Source organism: Schistocerca americana, chromosome 2 (assembly GCF_021461395.2).
Source record: "Schistocerca americana isolate TAMUIC-IGC-003095 chromosome 2, iqSchAmer2.1, whole genome shotgun sequence".
NCBI classification, from domain to species: Eukaryota; Metazoa; Arthropoda; class Insecta; order Orthoptera; family Acrididae; genus Schistocerca; species Schistocerca americana.
The window spans coordinates 1,025,795,079-1,025,816,684 of record NC_060120.1 but is presented as its reverse complement, the minus strand read 5'-3'; the positions used below and the strand labels follow the sequence as shown (position 1 = coordinate 1,025,816,684).

Sequence of the window (21,606 nt, the reverse complement as noted above, 5' to 3'; positions counted from 1 at the left end):
GGCGATTAGTAAGTGACGGAAATTTCGCTGCATACTTGTCTCTGTCAGAGACCAATGAAAAGCAATCTTCACATTTTGTTACAGCGTTGTAGGTCATTAAGGTATCTATTTGGCGATTACAAATTTTCGAAGAACGGAATATCATACAGTGAAAAACTACAGCTCGTCAGAGCAATCTGAGCCCCGATAAAAAGCCATATTAGTTGCGACTTGACGATTAACATTTATAGCTGCTTTCAGTATATGTGGTAGTAAGCAATTTCATACGAAATAACTGAGCTGTGCGTTAATAGTATTTAATTACACTGCTTTGTTTCGAACATGAAAATAAGACGAATGCACTATCGCATTTAATGTCCTGGTAACGTTTAATAAAATCATTCTAATAATTTACGAGTAGTAATTGAAGCTGACTTAACTATGCAGAAGGTTAATTCATACAGCTCGGAACAATATTCGTAATTACAGAAAACACATACGATTGAAGTTCACGTTCTGATCTGGCCGTTTTTATGATCGTAGTTGCCCTTGTCATTCATCTGGAGTTCAGTTATGAGTTTTCAAGTTCTGCAAAAATCATTCCTTGTATTTTTATTTTGCGCGCAACGAGAAAAGAACTGCAATGGGCGTAACAAACAATTTCTAGACTGACGCTTCCAGACAAAATTGTGCATCGGACCGGGAGTGCTAGAAGGAAAATGTTTTAATGTCCATAAATCCTTTGCGTGTTATATATAAACACGCGAGGATTTTTTATCCACTGAACAAGGAAAACACTAAAGATTTATGCAAAACGAAGTTTCGGCAATGACACGTTATTTGAAATTTTAAAACTAGTAGGTATTTTATAGTTTCAATAAGAAAATTATGTGCTTCTGAGAGATGGACAGGACACTTTCGTCACCACTGAAAATCCAAAGTTTTGACTAAAATGAGAAACCGGGTTGCCCTCGTGATATTGCTGGTGGGAGGTGGTGCAGACACACCTCAGTGTATAATCGCTGACGACCGTCGTCACTGAAATCTTTAGCCTTTCCGAGAATGAGGTTGCGGAGTTAATCTTATCTCTAGCATCGTTTATTACCTATGATATTTAAACAAGTTGTCTGAGTACCAACCCAGGCACGATAAAACATGCGCTTGTTACCAGTTACAAAGAATGTACATCGGTTTCTATTTACTATTTGCCACTGTCAAGTCTCTGACATGTTGCCGACTGCTTGGCATTCTTCGCAGAATGTAAGTGCACGCAATGCATTCCTAATTAATCATGGTTTCACAGAAAGACAGCGTGACAAAAATTGTTACACAAAACCCTTCGTGTCCGAGAACCCAGAAAATAGACCATGTATCTCTCATCGCTGTTGCTGCTATTTTTATGTCTAGTTTCTGTACGAGAACCAGCAACCTAAACTTGCTACGCCTAAGATGGACACTTCAAAACCACCTGTAATGCAAAATTATATCACTCTACTACACCCAAACCAAAATGTAAAAGCTGGCAGAGGGGCCAGGAACTTCAATCACTGATATACAAACTAATTGCGCAGATGTACCGAGTGAGGTGGGCCAATGGTCGGCGAACTGGACTCTGGAGGATGACGGTTCAAATCCCCGTCCTACCATCCAGATTAAAGTTCTCCCTGATTTCCCTAAAAGGCTCCAGGAAAACGCCGGGCTAGTTCCTTCGAAAACTCTGATCTTTCTTCCTTTTCCGTACAGATGTTTGACTGTAATTTACACAACGGAAGGAGCTCAAGGCGAGACCGCTGTCTTTACATGACGTTACATGAAGCTGCTCAACGAGGTTAACGGTATTGTTGCAGTCTGCTGAGACCAGTTTTTCGCTATGGCTGTACTACTTTGCTAAGTAAAATTAGAAGGCGCCTTCCTCAGTATTTTCCTACCTTATTTTCTACCGGAAACTTCCAGTGAGCCACGGACTTTACTCTTCTTCTGCTATCAGTCTTTCGTTGCTCGCTGGAGCAACTGAGGGTGCTCAGTAACTTGAGAAAGTTACATGTCATTCGTGTTTTCAAGAAGTTTCGTCGGACAGACGCACATATTCAGAGACCTACATCGCTGACGTCAATCTTCAGTACAGTTATGAAACGTGTATTAAGCTCACGTATTAAGTTTTTGGAGAACGAAAATGTCTTCTAGCAAAATCATCGTGGATACCGTAAGAATAGATCTTGGGAAGCTCAGCTCGATTCCTCCGTACATGAAATCTACAGAACCGTATCAACGACTCCCATGTCCACGCCATGTTCCTTGGCTTTCGGAAAGCATTGTCAGCTCCGCAATGGGTTCTGCACTCCCTGGCGGGTAGAACTCAACACGTCGTCCTTGATGGGACGAAAACAGCAGGTGCAATTTCGAGAGTATCTGAATGCTGTGTTACGGAACACCTCATGCACTCTTGACAAGGTTGTCAAGGCCGTTTCTGCTCCTGCTCAGTCTTGCTCAAAATATCCACGGAGTCATTCATCTTGTGAGAGAGTATCCGCATTGGGATCAGACAGTTTCTGGACATACCAGTTAGCATTAACAGTTTGGTGAAATAATCGTGTTACGGTGTGGGCAGCAGACGCTGCACACCGATCATCGATCTTTAGTTTATGCAGCTACTCTTAAAATGCTGATTGGGATTTTCTGATGCACAGTGGGGCGTACTCTGAGGTCATATACCGTGTGACACTGAACCGGGCCCCTTGTGAGAAAAGGGAACTGCGGATTCTGAAGTCCTGATTCCTCTGCACTCAGAAACCACTCGCAGAACTCAACTCGCATAGTTTGTCTGGACGTTTGTGATGTGTTGGCAGAAGAGCCAACACCGTGTTGCTAGAGGAGGCCGAAATGCACGCTTTTAACTCACGCAGGCTGGCGTGAGGTCTGGAACATTACAAGGAAATGAGAACGTAGAAAACGGACGCAGTTGCTGTAATACTTAACTTTAATCCACAATTGGTGAACATCTCTCGTTACTGTACAAGCTTCACAATATTATCAAATGTTATTGCGCCTTGCTAGGTCGTAGCAAATGACGTAGCTGAAAGCTATGCTAACTATCGTCTCCGCAAATGAGAGCGTATTTTGTCAGTGAACCATCGCTAGCAAAGTCGACTGTACAACTGGGGCGAGTGGTAGTACGTCTCTCTAGACCTGCCGTGTGGTGGCGCTCGGTCTGCAATCACTGACAGTGGCGACACGCGGGTCCGACGTATACTAACGGACCGCGGCCGATTTAAAGGCTACCACCTGACAAGTGTGGTGTCTGGCGGTGACACCACAGTTTGAATTCATGCTCAACAGTAAATTTGTGAGTACACAGAGGAAGGTCCTTTTTGATACGAGACGACGGTATCTCAATTCCCGTATGCACCGGTTACAGCGTCAAGTTTTCGTCGGATTTTGTTCTATGCTTTCCTTCATTCTAGCAATTTTTTTCCTAGAGTTCCAAGTCTTTTCGGGTAGTTACGCTTTTTATTTGATATGAAGCCCGTTTCGTGCAATTTTTGTCACTAAGTTCTGCATTGCATATGTCTGGTGCAATCAGTTCAGCACACGTTTTCTACGAATTGTGCTTCGCTTTACACTCTATTACGAACAAGCGCTGTTTTATCTTTAGCATCAGCGTGTTGCATTCAGCTGGTCACTAAACACACACAGGCTTCTCTCGCTCACTAACTCAAATGTAATTGACAGCGAAGTACTCTGGACAGAGCATGTGGGAGATGCGCCCCAGCCGACATTATGACAGCAACCAATTCTTGAAACTTCCTGACAGATTAGAACTGTGTGCCGGACCGAGACTCGAACAAGGGACCTTTGCCTTTCGCGGGCAAGTGTTCTACCGCGAAAGGCAAAGGTCCCTTGTTCGAGTCTCGGTCCGGCACACAGTTTTAATCTGTCAGGAAGTTTCATATCAGCGCACACTCCGCTGCAGAATAAAAATCTCATTCTGGAACCAATTCTTGCATCGAAAGCACTGTTTCCAGCAAATTGTGAGGTGCAGTTCTGCTGATCATTAACAAGGTCAACTCCGCGTCAGTCTCAAATATTTTCCAGGCTAGTTTTAATTTGCCCACGCACTAATTATACATACTGTATATAGCGGATTATGTCGGTAACTCCATGAGGCTGTTGGCAAATTATGTTTTTCCCTCTGGGAACGTTTGTAACGTGGAAGAATACCTCTGGCGGTTCGATGATTTGTGCAGCGTCAGACAGTAGATCCTGAACGCTGAGCTTTAAAAGGCGAAAAGATCAATTACTTTTGAGTTACGGCATTGGCGACAAACCGTTTGAGTCAGTAACAACCGTACGATACACAGGCTTAACATACGGAGCGACGTGTAATACAATGAGCGTATAAAATCAGTTCGAGGAAAAGCACGTTCCAGACAGATTCGAAGGAAGAATCTTAACGGGATTCAATTCACCTACCAAAGGAATGGCTTATTCGACGGATTTATACCGCTTACAGGGAAAACGGAAAAACAGCATCAGCGAAGTCACAACACAACGGAAAGAGTGTGTTGAGTGACTAACGCTCATTGGGGAAGACTGTGACGAAAGGTAAGACGACAGCTCTCGAAGTCACTCGCGAACCCTGTCAGCAACAAAACACGAATGGAGCTCCATCAGCACCGAACTGCAGGACTAGCTTGAATACCAAAACTTCTCATTACTGATGAAAGCGCTCCTAAACATGAATACATAAAGCCGAAGCCTTAATACCTGGACTATGGAGAAATACGAGATTGTCATCTGGTTATATGACGCTTTTTTCGCACTGTTTCCATCTTCTGGCCGAGTTTACGTCCCAAGAGTGAAACATGACCGGGGGGGGGGGGGGGTTCTGTGAAGGTTATGGCAGCCATTGTGTGGTATTCCTCGAACCCTTCGGTTACTCTGCAAGGCAGCATTACTGCCAAGGATTATGTGACCACTTTGGTTGATCGAACCTATGCCATGGTTCAATGTTTGTTCTCCAGTGGTGATTCTGTGTTCTGAGATGATAGAACCGCTGTTCACAAAGCCAGTTTTGTCCAGGATTGGTTTTGGGGACAAGAGTATTAACACTCTGCCGTCCGGCGACACCACAGTGGTGTCGTCAGCACAGTATCGCTCAGTGGCCGGCGACACCACTTTAGTATCTTTTGCATTGTTGGTGTTTTATTTAGGTAACAATAAGTTACACACGTCAACTAGTTTCTCGTTTTTATAATTACTTGGGATCTTTCGTCATGGCAGATGAAAGAGGCGATATGATTATTTACGATGAATGTGCAGAGCAAAATTTGGAGGTTGACAGGCACGTCTCATGATCTGGTTGACAGATTTCCGGTCACATGAAACAACACCGACTAGTAGGCCTACGTATTTCCGAAATGAATAAACGAAAACGAAGAAACTGCCATGTGTGTTCCAAAAACAAAACAAAAAAAGAACAACAAACTTAATGTTCAAGTCTTGTGGAGTTGCTTCACATCTTGGAGACTGTTTTGCTGGATATCATATAAAAAGGAAATACTAAGTACCAAAGACAAAGCAAATAAATATGAAACAAACAAATTTTTGTATTTATTTACGTATGTATATCTTCGAAATTTCATTAAAGTTTGGAACAGGGTTGACAACTTATGAGAACTGACGATGAGATTAGTAAAACTTAACAATTTATAATCTCCAGATAATGTGGAGAACGGCCGGCGACAAGCCGAGTAATCCGAATTAGCACTCCCGGCGCCAAGTGAATAAATTTGTACGAGACGTGCGGACGGCAAAGTGTTAACTACACTAAAATGTAGACTTTCACGGCCGGAAATGTCATGTCCATTATGATTATCCGGGCTGTTATGCCGTGGTCGGCTGATGAATTTTGTCTCAACTCCCAACGTTTCGTCCCCGTCTGCGGGAGACATCTTCAAGGGGGTTTGTGGCTCGATGGGACGTCCAACATTTGAACTGGCTCGCTACTGACTGCCGCTAAATTCCGTGTCCGCGCGCTCCCGCGCTACAGTGTGACGTCACGTGTTTTGAAAACTTCAGTGCAATTGGCCGCTGTCCGCTGCTGTCGATCGCCGTTGCCATCACCCAGTAGTGGACGGGTGGTACACATCACCTTTAACTCCGGCATCCATATACCGTTTAGTTTCACGCCCTCCTCCTTTCGATTGAAATTATTAGGTTGTTTAGCGATTTCGATTGCCTCCCTGTAGAGCCTTTCGTAATATCCGCTTGTGGCCGCTAGTACTTGCGTCTCCTCGAAACTAATATGGTGGTTCCCTGGCTGGAAAGCATCTCCGCAACAGCTGATCGTTCCGTTTAACTGTTGCCTTTCCCCTCGTCACTATAGTCACCATATGTCAACATTACTAAGCCATTGTGGTCTGCTTTGGAGAGTGTGTTCGGGATCGCTATCCACCTCCATGATCGTTGCCTGGACACGTCACAATTTCGATGGAAGGACGGCAGATTTCCTTAAAAACCATATAGGACCTTTATTACCCACTCTGGGACGACTAACACTTTTCTTACACCATGTTAGGCACGGTAACGAGTTTTATTTGCAGTGTTTCCGTATTTTTGTCCACCCCTTCACATCTCGCGAAATGACGACAAAGAAAATCTGTGATATCAGAGCTAATACGAAAGTTACCGACAGTAGTGCTTTTATTCCCAAATGGAAGAGAGAAGACGGAAATGATAGGAGTTCCACAAGTACTCTCCGCCACACTCCATGACGTAACATGGGGAGCATAGATATGGATGTAGATGTAAGTGCCATGCAAACGTGTTCCGTTTAAGGGTCGCTGCAGACGTGAAGTGCTTTTAATAATTCCGCAGCGTGTTAATTGGAGGCGTGTACGAGGCTGAGTGTCGACCTATGGTGCAATAGCAGCAGCAGCAGCAGCAGCAGATGAGGCAGAAGTGCGCCGTTCTCTGTTCGCATTGGCCCCTGGGCCAGCCAACTCGCGGAGCGGAGGACCTGGAAATAGCCGTGCGGCGAGCGGGGGCGGAGGGGGCGGCCGCGCTTGTAAACAGGCGACACCGTGCCAGAGATCGCACACGCACACACCGACGCTGAGCGCCAAGGTGGCCGCCCACCAGCCACCGGCAGCGCCACACCCCCGCATCTGGGGACCGCGTCACACCAAGTCATCTGCCGCACTCGACACGGCGCCGTCAGCCGCTGAGGGGAACGCGCTCTGCAGGGGGGTGCGGCAGCCGGTCGGATGCGCGTTTTGACTGCTGGTGCGATGCCAGACGAAGAGTGTTTACTGCGCAGAAATAGTATTAGGAAAGTATCGATACTTTGAGGCACTAAGAGATCTGTAAACTACATTTTTCCATCTATGTAATTTGTTTGTACTAACAATAGAAGGTGGACGTGTCATTCTGATTTTTGTATGTTATCGATGTGCACGTCAGAGCCAGAGGAAGTTACGTACTGTTAAACAATCTTTGGTCTTAGTCTTGTTCTACATCTACATACATACTCCGCAATCCACCATACGGTGCGTGGTGGAGGGTACCTCGTACCACAACTAGCATCTTCTCTCCCTGTTCCACTCCCAAACAGAACGAGGGAAAAATGACTGCCTATATGCCTCTGTACGAGCCCTAATCTCTCTTATCTTTGTGGTCTTTCCGCGAAATATAAGTTGGCGGCAGTAAAATGCTGGTTCTCTAAATTTCCTCAGTAGCGATTCACAAAAAGAACGCCTCCTTCCCTCCAGAGACTCCCACCCGAGTTCCTGAAGCATTTCCGTAACACTCGCGTGATGATCAAACCTACCAGTAACAAATCTAGCAGCCCGCCTCTGAATTGCTTCTATGCCCTCCCTCAATCCGACCTGATAGGGATCACAAACGCTCGAGCAGTACTCAAGAATAGGTCGTATTAGTGTTTTATAAGCGGTCTCCTTTACAGATGAACCACATTTTCCCAAAATTCTACCAATGAACCGAAGACGACTATCCGCCTTCCTCACAACTGCCATTACATGCTTATCCCACTTCATATCGCTCTGCAATGTTACGCCCAAATATTTAATCGAAGTGACTGTGTCAAGTTCTACACTACTAATGGAGTATTCAAACATTACGGGATTCTTTTTCCTATTCATATGCATTAATTTACATTTATCTATATTTAGAGTTAGCCGCCATTCTTTACACCAATCGCAAATCCTGTCCAAGTGGCACAGTATTTGCCTCTGCGCAGTCTGATACATTCTTAGTTGATATGTGGCAGGTGACGGACGTATTCAGTATTGCTGTGTTGACTTATGACTGTATCTGTTAGATGAAGAAATATTTATTGTAAAGGACAACAAGGATGAACAAGGCGTACATGTTGCAAGGCGAGAACTATATAAATTTTGAATAATGTTATTTTTGGAGAGAAAAAAAAATTGAGGTAAGAGTGCAGCACTGTGCAGCTTATTTGTTACAATAATTATTTTTAGCTAGTTCAAATGGCTCTGAGCACTATGGGACTAAACATCTGAGGTCATCAGTCCCCTAGAACTTAGAACTACTTAAATCTAACTAACCTAACGGCATCACATACATCCATGCCCGAGGCAGGATTCGAACTTGCGACCGTAGCGGTCGCGCGGTTCCAGACTGAAGCGTCCAGATCCGCTGGGCCACAGCGGCCGGCGTCAGCTAGTTGACTTGCTCAGAGCTGTAGAACCACCCACTTCCGTGAGTCATGCATTAAGATATCAACTAATTACTCTGTCTGATTCTTACAGAAATTCTTTGTTAACGTTGTACCCTTTCCAAATAGTTGCTCACTTTTTCAAGCATAGTATCGTTCAGACCAACGTTGTGTGTGAAGATGACGCGAAATTTCACTGTGTCTTTTTGAATACATGCGTCGTTCTAAAATAGTTGTGTTGAAATAAAATTTTATAAGAATAGTTACTATCACCATACTGTTGTTTAAACAAGGTTTATCGTTACGCACTGCCACATTGCACCATGTGGTATGGAACAGTTTGAATTTTTATTTAGAAATAGAAATCAAGCTTAGCGCTGCGTGTTCGCTGTTTGCTGTTGTGGTTTCGATGAATCTTCAACTATACTGTCAAGGCCCGAAGTATGCGAATTTTTATTAAGGCTAGACAATTTTTTTGTCTTCAGTTGCGCTTTTAATAGAAAGAGAATCTGTATACAGACTAGTTACAGTTCAAATTAGGTTCTGTTTAGTCAAAGGTTTGCATGCTGGTTTAAGTTGGATACATAGACTTTTTGTATAGAGTGGGAGGTAAATTTGGACAGGACAGGAGCATATAGTGGGGTGGTTACAACAAATACCCTGACGAAAAAACTGCAACACTCTAGCACTGTTCAGTGGCATCAGGGTTGTGTTTACTGCTTCATTTGCTACGGTCACCAGAGATTAGATGGCAAAATCAATCCGTGTCAGTGTCCCATGTTTCGACTCTACAGGTAGTAACCGTGCTGCGCTTAAGAGGTGAATAATGTGTGGAGCTTTCATTCTAGGGAACAACCTTCCTATCAGCGGAAGTACATTTCATGCAGAACAGCTTCAGCCATTGGAGAACGATCGCATTGTGTTTCCTGTGGGAGGCAGGATGGAGGTATCGACAGGGAGCTGGAAATCACTGATTCGATGGTGTCTCTCTCTTCGTTCAGCAGTTGTCTGTGGAACGCTCCCACACCCGTTGACCATTTTTTAGGTATCGGCGTTGTATAGACTATGCCTGTTGATAAAATATCGGTATATCGACTTTCTCCAAAAAAGTATCAATATAGGTAACATTTTTTCCCCGATGTATCTATACCAAAATAGAAATATGGAGCGCCGATATTTTTTATTTTTTATTTTTTCACAATTTTCGGTAAATATTTTAAGTTGTTCTTTTGGAATTTTAGTGGAACATATCTTTACTTTCACTATAGAAGGAGTCTTACTACTTTTTGGGCTTTCATCACGCCCTGTTTTTCCTCTTTGATTGTGTGAAGCAAGTACATTTGGCACAGAAGCACTAGACCAGTTGCACTGGGGAGGGTGGCGGTGTGAATGAGATAACCTAAGGTTTCCAGTGTGAAGAACCAGGACACCAGTGGCGTTAGAAAATAATTTTGCTGTTTCTTCACATCGGCATTCTTCAAAAACAGTTGCTGAAAATGGTGAACAGAAATCCGAATGACAAGACTAGTCTTTGCGATGGGTGGAGACGTGCGAGGGCAATGGTGACGTAATCTGTGTTGCCAAAAGAAACTACAACGTTTAGCTTCGCCATGCAATTTTGAGACTGCAGCTGCTAGGTCGCTGGCGTTTGCAGAAATGGAAAGACAGGTAAGTCCACATGAAGTGTTCCGCACAAATCCGATATGTGACGAAACCAAAGAACGACCCATCGGTCACCTTCTATTGGTCACTTACATGCAGTCACCGTTGTTATCGAAGTGGTTATCGCCGAGCGTGAACGAGCATCGTTTCCTTCCAATTCTTGCTCTAAGGGGGATAGGCAAGCTACTAGCTCTGTTAATAAATCAATATTTAAACAGTCCGCTCCCGGTAGCTGAGTGGTTGCCGGCACGGTAGCTCATCGTGTTCGGTCAGAGGGTTTAGCTACCGTCTGTAATAAGAAAAAACTGAGTGAATGGATCAACGAACAACCTGAAGGGGTGTCATCGGACGTCCGCCACGAACAAATTCATGGAACAACATTGAACAAAATGAGAAAAAAAATGGTCAGCGCGACAGAATGTCAATTCTAACGGCCCGTGTTCGATTCCCGGCTGTGTCGGAGATTTTCTCCGCTCAGGGGCTGGGTGTTGTGTTGTCCTAATCATCATTTCATCCCCATCGACGCGCAATTCGCCGAAGTGGCGTCAAATCTAAAGACTTGCACGCGGCGAACGCTCTACCCGACGGGAGGCCCTAGTCACACAACATTTACATATATTTCAATATTTAAACACACAGTTTTAAAAGTGGAAGTAGATTTACAATGTGCAGGTGATATTTTTATACGTAGGTACGTAGATATTTCTTTCGTTGATATATCAACATATCCATTATTTATTTTATTCACTATATCGCAACCCGATAATGACATTTTTTAAATATCGACGCACAAGATTCCTGATATTTTTAAAAATATCAACAGTCCTAGTACAGACACATGACAAGATCGACGCGTTGTGCGAGCTGAGCTGGCCGAGTCTGCAAGGGCCATCGGGAACAGTTCGCTTGCAGCAGGGTTAAGATCACTTACGCCTCTGGCCAGGCTATCACAGACATCACGAGACCGCCAATCATGCCTACTCTTGGCGCTCTGTTTTTGTTTTTTCCCTCTTCAAGCTATGTGTGAGGTTCTGTATTAGTGATGGAAGCACACGTGTATCGCGTAGAGCTGGTGAGCTGCCTATTCCGGAGTGCATTCGCCCACGACACATCGGCCCCACCGCAGGTTCCATGGGGTGTAGGCGGCCATCAGTTTCAATTCCCAGTTGCATTTGGTGTTTCTGCCGGGTAAAGTAACCTGTTGGATATTGCACAGGTTGTTATCCCGGTGCTATTGGCATTTCTTCGACAGGAAGGTAAACGTAAATCTCGTGTGACTAGGGCCTCCCGTCGGGTAGACCGTTCGCCAGGTGCAACTCTTTCGATTTGACGCCACTTCGGCGACTTCCGTATCGATGGGGATGAAATAATGATGATTAGGACAACACAACACCCAGCCCCTGAGCGGAGAAAATCTCCGACAGAGCCGGGAATTGAACACGGGCCCTTAGGATTGACTTTCTGTCGCGCTGACCACTCAGCTACCGGGGGCGGACGATGTGCTTTTTCAACAGGACAATGCAGGTCCACATACGGCCGCTGTAACGCAACGCCCTCTTTGTGGTGTACAAAAACTACACTGGACAGCAAGGTCACCAGATTCCTCGCCAATTGAACAGGTATTGAACATGGTGGAGCGGGAAGTTACTCAGTTCTCCATGGCTTGGAACAACCATTCCCAAATTACAAGAAAGGTGCAAGATGCTTGTGACGATATATTGCAGGATGCCATTCGGCACCCTTACGATCTTCTGCACGCGATGGTATACGCCTGCGTTGTGGCAGAGGCGCCTACTTTGTTCTGATCGGACGGTATAGGAAGCGTTTTCTGTATCTCAAGCTGTGTGTTTCATTTGGTATGAATCTGTTATCATACACTCCTACAATGATGAACACTCATCGGTTGTTCCCAAAATAGCCTCCTGCTCGTTACATATTGCCTTTTTCCGGTAGTTTCTGCAACTCTCCATTAACTCTCTCACAATTCTATTAAGTACTTATTATTTGGCGGCTGTAGCCGGTTGTTTTCTTATACGCTTCTACATGTTTTCACTATTTCCTGAAAACTTCGTAGCACGTATTACACCTCACTTTTCTGTTATTCCGGTTATCTAATTACCTCTCAGTTTCACTTTTTCTAGGCACCAATCTCTCTGCTGGTTGGGTAATCCTTGCAGTTTAAAAACTGTGACGAATCGCGAAAAAACAGGAGATTCGAAGACAAGGAAACGTTACTGAGTTTGCCGAAGCGTTGCAAATGTTTTCGTGCACTCACTGCCACTCGTACAGACGCCGCTCATTCAAATATTGGGGTGTTGGTGGTCGCGCGTTCAATTGTTCAAAGTGGTGGAACTGAGTCACCCGGTCAAAATTTTGGCTGAATAATAGAAATATAATGAACGATTACTGCGATCATTCTGTACGCTCTTCTTAGTGCTGCTTTGGGATCCAATATCCATAATATTTGACGTCCATTACCCTCTTCATCATCACAGAGTGTTCAGTCCCACAATCTATGTTCTGGCGTGCCCACACTGCCTCAGACAGCTATCATTCTGATTTCGTATACATACGTGGCATAAGGACCATAGCCAGTGTGAGGTAATGCATCAATCCACTCGAGGGGTCCAGAAATCTCATTTTTAATCTCTCCCTGAAGTGTCCCCTTCATTTTGCCACAGTTGTAATGTTCAATTTTTATTACCTTTTTCGAATTGGACTCAGTTCCAAGCACCCTTCGTATTTTCATTTGGTTGCCTTTCTTTGATTAGTAAAAGGCTCTACTTTTCCCATTTCTTTACTGTAAGGTCACCGCGTGTTTTTGATAACGGCCATGGGAGGCCAACGGCATTAATATCGTGGTCGGGTAGTACTGCAGAGACTGGCAGCAAACAACAGCAGTAGCAGCAGCAACAACAACCAGCCGGCATTGCCGGGTTTACCCGCAGGACAGTATCGCCTAGGTACCGGCCACACTGGTTATTTTTTGCGCCGCGCGCCCGGCAGGGTGCCCAGGTATGACTCACGGCGGTTTGGGCGCCACCTATTTACTGACGGCAGCTACGCAGCATTCGCCGACCTGCGCGAAGAACTCACCTGCCGCGAAACTCGCCGCAGGCGGCACATAAACAACCCGGCTGTCACGAGACGTTTCAAGGCCGCAGCGAGGCGTCAAAAACAGAATGGTTACGTCACGACTTCTGCTCGCACGAGGTAAGTCCCTTTTCACGTACTCCAATACACGTCGTAAGTAATCTACAGCTTTGTTTTATGTAACTTACTGGGCGAGTGTATTTGATTTTCTAGTAGTTTTGTAAACGACATGAAGGATAAATTGGATATTTAAAAAACACTAAGATTTGAAGATGTACATCAGCAGAAGTAAAATAAGGATACTGGAATATAAAGTCCCATTAAATCAGCCGATGGTGAGAGAATTTGGAAATAAGAGTAGTCAACCCAGTAAAATAAGTGATAGATGAAGCAGAGGGGATATAAAATTCAAACATGCAATAGCAATCAAAGTATTCTTGAGAAAGAGGAATTTGTAAATATCTAATATAAACTAAAGTGTTAGCAAGTCTCTTCTGGAAGTATTTGTCTGGAATTTAGTCTCGTACAGAAGTGAAACGCATTTGCTGAACAGATCAAACAAGATGAGAATAGCTTTTGAAATGTAGTACTAAACAAGAATACTGAAGATAGATTAAGGAATGGGGTGCTGAATCCGAAAGAGCCAAAACAAATCAATTTCTGCATTTGACTAAAGGAAGAGATCGGTTGATACAACTCATCCTGTGGCATCAAGGAGTCGTCGTCGTCTGTTTGGTACTGGAGAAAAGGTAAGAGTGTGTGTGTGTGTGTGTGTGTGTGTGTGTGTGTGTGTGTGTGTGTGAGGGGGGGGGGAGGGAGACGCTGTGAAAGTCTTTCCGGCAGTCTTCTGGCTACGGGTAGATCGTTCGGGGGACATTATGATGATATCGTAGTGGTTATTAGTCGCTCAGTCCTTTCATGGCGTTCAAAGGTGTAATTATGTACTAAACTTTTTTACCAATTCTGTATCGTTCATTACGCCTGCTGCACGAAGGGATAGCTCAATTAACAAAATTTACCCTTCACCAAGATACAACTAACATCAAAGTATAAAAAAATTAAAACGAACTCGATACATCTAATACATGAAAGAATAGGTCAGCGTAAATGAGGCAAAATATTTATATTTTGTTGAAGGCTAAACAGTGACTATTCCCCTAAAACTGTAACTGATGGAAATGATGTTGTTGTTGTTGTTGTTGTTGTTGTTGTTGTTGTCTTCAGTCCTGAAACTGGTTTGATGCAGCTCTCCATGCTACTCTATCCTGTGCCAGCTTCTTCATCTCCCAGTACCTACTGCAGCCTAAATCCTTCTGAATCTGCTTAGTGTATTCATTTCTTAGTCTCCCTCTACGATTTTTACTCTCCACGCTGCCCTCTACTACTTAACTGGTGATCCCTTGATGCTTCAGAACATGTCCTACCAACCGATCCCTTCTTCCAGTCAAGTTGTGCCACAAACTCCTCTTCTCCCCAATTCTATTCAGTACCTCCTCATTAGTTATATGATCTACCCATCTAATCTTCAGCATTCTTCTGTAGCACCACATTTCGAAAGCTTCTATTCTCTTCTTGTCTAAACTATTTATCGTCTCATTTCCTAATCTAATTCCCTCAGCATCACCCGACTTAACTCGACTACATTCCATGCTTCTAGCATTTGTAGACTTAGAGAAAGCTTTTGACAATGTTGACTGGAATACTCTCAAATTCTGAAGGTGGCAGGTGTAAAATACAGGGAGCGAAAGGCTATTTACAATTTGTACAGAAACTAGATGGAAATGATAATGTTTCAATTTCTCTATTGTCAGAAGATTTGGAATACGTTGGAGATTAGTGTTCAAATGTGTGTGAACTCCTAAGGGAGCAAACTGCTGAGCCCATCGATCCACAGACTTACACACTACTTTAAACTAACTTACGCTAAGGGCAAAACACACACACACACACACACACACACACACACACACACACACACACACACCTCCGGCGGGAGGGCTCGCGCAATTCGTCACTTGGAGCCTCTAACCGCGCGGCCATTCCGCGCCGCAGAGAAAAGTGATTACACAACAGAAGTAACCGGTTTAGAAAAAAATACACGCTGTGTTTGACTAATAAATTTCGATTATCGGTTACAGTAATGTATGTTGATGAAGTTACATGTTAATGGAACCTTATGAAGCATGTTTATTCTTCAACCGCGTTTTTAAGAAATTCTGTTATTTAAGTTGGTACTTCCGTACTTAATTTAGCAATATTTCAGTTGCTGGTCTGTAAGCCCTATCGTGGTTATTCTTTGTATTCATAGCCCAAAATCTTTTAAACGCAAAAATATTACACACATTCATACGAATATTTTTGCTCCATGTTCATCTAACCGCATCGAAAAATAATTTGACAGTTTTTCTGCAGTTACCACTATAAGGAAAGATACTTAAACTGCATGTCGTTTTGTTTCTGAAAGCCATTGAATTTTGCACCAAAAACGTACGAGTAAACGCACGCTGTTGTAGAGAAATTTCACCTCTTGACGAGAAGAACTGGGTACAAAGACCAATAACGTGGTGAATTAGGACTCTCATTACGTTTTGTTTCAATTTAATGCCAAATTTGCATCATCCTGAAAGAAACAGCCTACACTTGGAATTTCAGCTCATGAGGGAATCATACACGTAGTTTATATTCATAATATAGGTGAAATAACACTTCAGCGTATCAGAATAGGATTTTTAGCATGTATTTTGTCTACAGTTAAGAGTTAACTTTAAGCTAGTAACTAGAGCAAAAAGAATTTTTAGGAAAAATGAACAGGCTTCAACAGCATTCTACACCTATTCAGATGATTACAACAACAATATTTTCGATGTAATAGAAGCAAAACATCTAACTTTGATACAATTTTACTTGTCCAGTAGTGACAATATATTATCGGTAGATTTTTTTCATTCACGTGAATGCATCTTATCGTTAGAGAACCATTACGAAATCAGAGTCCTGTAATGTCACTGCTCACGATAATCCATACAAAACAATATGCCGACGCACTGTCAAACTTTCCCGCACAATATGCCAATGTCACTGCAAAAATATAAAAAACTAGAAACCAAAGATGGGGCAAAAATCATTCTTCCCGTTATTCCAGTGATGTCGGAGACGTAGAACACACATTTACAAACAGAGAAACGCATAAAATGTGCCATTTTATTGAAACTACGCTTCCTGTCATCTCTTGACGTCTTTCAGCAACTATTCGCGGGCCTTGCGACGACGCGATTTCACCGATCTAGCGGGGTCTTCTGAGCAGGTGCGCCGCACATCACACACTCTAGAAAACTTAAGATTTGTCTTCATCAATGTAACCTTAAGCATTTTTGTCGCTCTGCAGGGGAAAGTATTTTAGCAGCGTATCAAACACTTTAATATTGTTGGACTTACCCCTTTCACACGGAATGAACGACTGGATTGTAGGCAATACACAAGGCATACGCACGGCGCCGTATTCCTACATCTAGACGCCTCACGGCATAACCAACACAAAGGACGCCAAGCGGTACCGGGAATCGTCAGTGAATGGTTTGTCTCTAACAAAAATTGCTCCTCAAGACGTGATCTATCACCTATAGGCGTTCGAAACACCCTATACGAAGAGGAAACTACAATACTAATCTCCTTTCACGTGTGGCATAATGAACATGCGACAGACGATGTAAACAGCATGATTGTAATGTCATATCATTAGTGATATTTTGGAACAAACAAACACACACACACACAAACACACACACACAAACACACACACACAAACACACACACACACAAACACACACACACAAACACACACACACAAACACACACACACACAAACACACACACACACAAACACACACACACACACACAAACACACACACACACACACAAACACACACAAACACACACAAACACACACACACAAACACACACACAAACACACACACACACACACACACACACACACACACAAACACACACACAAACACACAAACACACACACACAAACACACACAAACAAACACACACACACAAACAAACACACACAAACAAACACACACAAACAAACACACACAAACAAACACACACAAACAAACACACACAAACAAACACACACACACAAACAAACACACACACACAAACAAACACACACAAACAAACAAACACACACAAACAAACACACACACACAAACAAACACACACAAACAAACACACACACACAAACAAACACACACACACAAACAAACACACACACACAAACAAACACACACACACAAACAAACACACACACACAAACAAACACACACACACAAACAAACACACACACACAAACAAACACACACACACAAACAAACACACACACACACAAACAAACACACACACACAAACAAACACACACACACAAACAAACACACACACACAAACAAACACACACAAACAAACAAACACACACACACAAACAAACACACACACACACAAACACACACACACAAACACACACACACAAACACACACACACAAACACACACACACAAACACACACACACAAACACACACACACAAACACACACACACAAACACACACACACAAACACACACAAACACACACAAACACACACAAACACACACAAACACACACAAACACACACAAACACACACAAACACACACAAACACACACAAACACACACAAACACACACAAACGTTCGTTTTGATTATGTTCAATCACATCTAAATACGAGAAACATTTCTCGCGAAGAAAGCTAATCGAGTGTCGTGCATATAGCTTCCACAATTGTAATGGGCATCAAAAGGCAGTACGAACTGTAAATTTTTTATCGTAATTAAATCTTGGCTAATATCGGAAAATATACATCGGTTACAAGGCTCCAGTAGAGACTGTATGAGGTTACGAATATATGTATCAGTAGTAGATCAAAGCGGTTCTCACACAAGATCTGTATGGACCGTGAAGAACACGAAACGAATACCGTAAAAAAAGCCCTATAGCTGTACTTGGGACCATGATGACTCGTATGAATTTTTTTAAACTATCTTAAAGAAAGAGAGGTAAATCGAATATAAATACTACGGTTCTCTCCGAAACAAGAGACAGTATTTTGTTTTTCCACAAGGGAGGAATTAATAATATATCTCGAAACGACAATTATGCTACAAGGAAAAAATTCGAAAGCCGTACTGCGAAGTCACGTCATTGGACCTCACCACCACCACTGATTGGTATATCAAATTCCTGTTGTACTTTAAATGCCTTAAGTGTCTACAATATTTTCCGCTTCAGATTACATATTCTCGGAATGCTGCATTTAACAGTGAGGAATCGTGTATCTGCACATGAGTCCATGCCAAACGGCGAGAACGCTTCCACATCCAATGTCGAACAAATAAAGCGGCTAAGAACGAAGAGGAGATATACCGTGTGTTATCTCGCTGAGCGCACACTGAGCGCTCCATACAAAATTACGTATGCAGACGGTTCAGCCATTCCGGGAATCGAAAATTCCTACAACCAGGTCTTTCAAGACTTTCGAGTATGTTTTTAACTCTATTAGTGTACACCTCAAACTCTAGGACGAAGTTTACACCAGGGTCACACTGACCCTCAATTATTTGCTAGAGGAATTGCCTGAGAATAGTATTTTGTAATGGAATTGGACAAGTCTACTAAGCGCATTTTATTTCACCAGTCCCACGGAGTTTTTCAATCAGTATTAGTATTAATGCATCCAAAATTCAGGACTACGTATAAACAGTCATTAAAACTTTTCAATGAAGAAACTTGAAAGTGCTCCGTTGCAGTTGCAGTTGAATAAGATGGAGATGCTATTCAGTTAAAGAAATGTACAAGATTACACTAATATTTGAGGTGTTCTCAATTATTCATTCATTCATTATTTCCACTCTTCTGGAACAGTGAATACAATGTTATCGGCAACTGACAGGCCTATTAGGAGCAGCTGTGTTCCAACAATGACCGTTCTTACCGTGAACGGCCTATTTTTTCATCCCTGTTTGAAGATTCGGTGGACTGAGTAGTTTCGCCATTGTCCGTAACTGCTGTGGGATCATCAGTATCAGCATCAGAATCACCTCATCATGGAAGTCACTTTCACGATTGTGTTGTTCTAACAATGCTTGCCGTACAGAGTCTTCTGTTACTAAACTGTCATTCCTTCTCGCTATTTTCACATAAATAAACTTCACGCTAAGCGACTGAACAGTAACACAATGTGTACTCCAGGGTCACAAGGACCTTTCAAAAAATATTCCAATCAAATTAATTATAGAACAGTGTGTCTCAACTTCGAACGTCGACCCTCTGCTTGGTCTCTCTCAATTGTGAATTTACGCTGGTGGCAGCGGTCCGTGTGCGTGCGCAGTGGTGCATGCACAGTAACAACAAAAAACTCCAGTGTCAGGGTGCCCTGATGTATACTTCTAAGGTTAATTTCAAGTTTGAAATCCGATAACAAATGACAAAATAAATTGTTTCTCATGTGAAGAATTTCGAAATCTTCCCTTTAACTATCCTGCGAAAGCTTTCTTCACAAATGTTCTGGTTCTAGACTAACGTTATAGGATTTTATGAGCGAGTTTGTGAGTATCGAAATATGTGACCTAAATGCCCATACCTTATGATACCATTGACTTACAAACTAATGTTTATTATACCGCCAAGACACCATAGACCTTAGTACGTGACAAATTTCAACATTACACATCTATCCGTTCCTGAGGACAAGAAGAATTTTTAACAGACGGACAGACAGACAGAAAGACAGACACTAACGGACGGGCGGACAACAAATTAATGTTGCAACGGTTCTGTATTTACCAACTAGATGTATGGAATCCTAAAAAAAATACTGAAGAATTGGATACAACTCGTTGGCTTTGACGAACGACGTCATGGCTAAACTTCAGATGATTATTAACCAACATCTGAAAGCATAAAAGAATGTCAGGAAACAATGAAATGTAGCACAGAGAACAGAGAGCGTAAACGCACATTACGTAAACGGATATTTGTAACGTAAACTTACAACGTAACGGAAAGAACTGTAGCACTGAGAATACAGATCGTAATATCACGTGAACGCGTAGCTGGAAAACAATCCTAGGTAAAGGAAAAAAATAAAGCGTGATTTCTCGAAATCCATACAGACGTGGTAATTACGGGGTCTCGGGCAGGTACGACCTAAAAACAGATATATAAACACGACCACAGAAGAAGATACTAACAAAAATACCAGGAAAAAGCGCCATACGAAAGATTCGACAAAGCGAATATTGATATCGTGCGCAACTCAGAAAGCGAGCACAAACGTTACCCATAAAGGAAAAAGCAACCAACTGAACACTAGATATTACCAACGGCGGAAAGAACAACATATCTAACATCGGTATCCTCCTCTTCAGGTGACCTATACAGTGGACTGAAGGACAGGATAGTAGTATTACGAACGTCGACGAAACATACCAAACACTGGTATCCTGTTCTGTAGACCTGTGAATTACTTACCGCGAAGTAAACTGCAACTCTTACACTGGTATCCTAAACTTCAATTGAAGTAGGTATTACTTTTTTCGAAGAAAACGACACCTCTTCAGTGGTATCTTGTACTTTAGTTGGCCTATACAGGTCAACTGTAAAGTAGGATACTAGCATTACCCAAGAGGAAAATGACAAACGTGAGATTGGTATCTTATTCTTTACCCATGGCGGATACGTGGTAAATTAGAACGTGTAGACAAATTCTTTAAAACGACGAACAAAAACAGCAAAACACGTACACAATTTCTTTGGTTTAATGACACGTTCATTTATTTAAATTTACAATCTGACGCCTCGTTTCCCAACATAACCGATTTACTATTTAAGGCTCAGAAAGAAATCTGTCATTTGTGACAAATATGACGTCACTGGTCAAAGCCAACGAGTTGTATCGCATTCTTCAGTTGATCCCGTTTATTATACAGCCAAGGCACCACAGACGTGACAAATTTGAACTATACACGCCTACCCGTTCCTGAGAAAAAGGCTTTAATAGTCAGTCGGACGGACGTACTAAGCGATTTTATGAAGATTCCGTTTTTACCAACTGTTGTACTGAACGAAAAGTATT

The 21,606-nt window shown here is 42.7% G+C and overlaps 1 protein-coding gene across 3 annotated transcripts in view; it reads right to left on the bottom strand.

Annotated features, from left to right (window-relative positions):
* Positions 1–21,606, bottom strand: part of LOC124596407 (PRL-1 phosphatase) — a 627,938-nt gene that overhangs the window by 85,223 nt on the left and 521,109 nt on the right. The gene's annotated exons all lie outside the window — the stretch shown is intronic.